Consider the following 3,808-nt stretch of genomic DNA (forward strand, 5'->3'; position numbering starts at 1 on the left):
CCAACACACTGTAACACACACTTTACTACACACTGTAACACACTTACTCACTGTACACACACTTACTACACTGTAACACACACTTTACTACACACTGTAACACACACTTTACTACACACTGTAACACACACTTTACTACACACTGTAACACACACTTTACTACACACTGTACACACTCTACAACACACTGTACTACACACTGTAACACACACTTACTACCACTACACACACTGTAACACACACTTTACTACACACTGTAACACACACTTTACTACACACTGTAACACACACTTTATACCTACACACTTTACACACACTGTAACACACACTTTACTACACACTGTAACACACACTTTACTACACACTGTAACACACACTTTACTACACACTGTAACACACACTTTACTACACACTGTAACACACACTTTACTACACCTGTAACACACACTTACTACACACTGTAACACACACTTTACTACACACTGTAACACACACTTTACTACACACTGTAACACACACTTTACTACACACTGTAACACACACTTTACTACACACTGTAACACACACTTTACTACACACTGTAACACACACTTTACTACACACTGTAACACACACTTTACTACACACTGTAACACACACTTTACTACACACTGTAACACACACTTTACTACACACTGTAACACACACTTACTACACACTGTAACACACACTTTACTATCACACTGTAACACACACTTCTACACTCTGTAACACACACTTTACTACACACTGTAACACACACTTACTACACACTGTAACACACACTTTACTACACACTGTAACACACACTTTACTAACACACACTTTACACACACTGTAACACACACTTTACTACACACTGTACACACACTTTACTACACACTGTAACACACACTTTACTACACACTGTAACACACACTTACACACACTTTACTACCACACTGTAACACACACTTTACTACACACTGTAACACACACTTACTACTACACACCTTACACACACTGTAACACACCTTTACTACACACTGTAACACACACTCTACTACACACGTAACACACACTTACACCACTCTGTAACACACACTTTACTACACACTGTAACACACACTTTACTACACACTGTAACACACACTTACTACACACTGTAACACACACTTTACTACACACTGTAACACACACTTTACTACACACTGTAACACACACTTTACTACACACTGTAACACACACTTTACAACACACTGTAACACACACTTTACTACACACTGTAACACACACTTTACTACACACTGTAACACACACTTTACCAACACACTGTAACACACACTTTACTACACACTGTAACACACACTTTACTACACACTGTACACACACTCTACTATCACACACTGTAACACACACTTTACTACACACTGTAACACACACTTACACACCTGTAACACACACTTACTACACACTGTAACACACACTTTACTACACACTGTAACACACACTTTACTACACACTGTAACACACACTTTACTACACACTGTAACACACACTTTACTACCAACACTGTAACACACACTTACTACACACTGTAACACACACTTTACTACCAACACACTGTACACACACTTACTACAACACACTGTAACACACACTTTACTACACACAGAACACACACTTACTACACACTGTAACACACACTTTACTACACACTGTAACACACACTTTACTACACACTGTAACACACACTTCTACCAACACACTGTAACACACACTTTACCTACACACTGTAACACACACTTTACTACACACTGTAACACACACTTTACTACCAACACACTGTAACACACACTTTACTACACACTGTAACACACACTTTACTACACACTGTAACACACACTTACTACACACTGTAACACACACTTTACTACACACTGTAACACACACTTTACTACACACTGTAACACACACTTTACACACACACTTTACTACCAACACACTGTAACACACACTTACTACACACTGTAACACACACTTTACTACACACTGTAACACACACTTTACTACACACTGTAACACACACTTTACTACACACTGTAACACACACTTTACTACACACTGTAACACACACTTTACACACACTCTAACACACACTTTACTACACACTGTAACACACACTTTACTACACACTGTAACACACACTTTACTACCAACACACTGTAACACACACTTTACTACACACAATGTAACACACACTTTACTACACACTGTAACACACACTTTACTACACACTATAACACACACTTTACTACACACTGTAACACACACTTTACTACACACTGTAACACACACTTTACTACCAACACACTGTAACACACACTTTACTACACACTGTAACACACACTTTACTACAAACTGTAACACACACTCTACAACACACTGTAACACACACTTTACTACACACTGTAACACACACTTTACTACCAACACACTGTAACACACACTTTACTACACACTGTAACACACACTTACTACCCTAACACACACTTTACTACCAACACAATGTAACACACACTTTACTACACACTGTAACACACACTTTACTACACACTGTAACACACACTCTACTACACACTGTAACACACACTTTACTACACACTGTAACACACACTTTACTACACACAGTAACACACACTTTACTACACACTGTAACACACACTTTACTACACACTGTAACACACACTTTACTACACACTGTAACACACACTTTACTACACACTGTAACACACACTTTACTACCAACACACTGTAACACACACTTTACTACACACTGTAACACACACTTTACTACACACTGTAACACACACTTTACTACACACTGTAACACACACTTTACTACACACTGTAACACACACTTTACTACCAACACACTGTAACACACACTTTACTACACACTGTAACACACACTTTACTACACACTGTAACACACACTTTACTACCAACACACTGTAACACACACTTTACTACACACTGTAACACACACTTTACTACACACTGTAACACACACTTTACTACACACTGTAACACACACTTTACTACCAACACACTTTACTACACACTGTAACACACACTTTACTACCAACACACTTTACTACACACTGTAACACACACTTTACTACACACTGTAACACACACTTTACTACACACTGTAACACACACTTTACTACACACTGTAACACACACTTTACGTACCTATGTTCCCCGGGTCCTATGTTCCCCAATCGCGGCTAACTCGGTTGCTAGCTCAGTGGCTAACTCCGCTGTTAGCTTAGCGGCTAACTCCGCTCTTAGCTCGGCGGCTAACTCCGCTGTTAGCTCGGCGGCTAACTCATAACTCAGCGGCTAACTCAGCTAACTGGCTAACTGTAGACGGGATCATCCCTCTGTTCCCCGGTCACATACAAAGCGGGGAACAGAGGGATGATCCCTAAAAGACACTCTGCAGTTAAAACCACACTAATGAATATACTCACAGCTAGGGTTGCAAAATTCCGGGAATTTTCAAACTTGGAAACTTTCCATGGGAATTAACGGGAATTAACGGGAATTTACTAAACTGAAGGTATGTTCTTATTAGGGAACTTAAATATAGTTGTGTAAAATAATATTTTAGCATAATCCTGACTAAAACCACCAGATATCATGCAGTACAGTTGAATATCTATCACATGCTCACATAGCACACTGTTTACTGCAGGGCTACTGAGACCACGCCCCCTACATGCACTGTGCATACTGAGACCAC

Source organism: Scomber japonicus, chromosome 4 (assembly GCF_027409825.1).
Source record: "Scomber japonicus isolate fScoJap1 chromosome 4, fScoJap1.pri, whole genome shotgun sequence".
Taxonomy (NCBI): domain Eukaryota; kingdom Metazoa; phylum Chordata; class Actinopteri; order Scombriformes; family Scombridae; genus Scomber; species Scomber japonicus.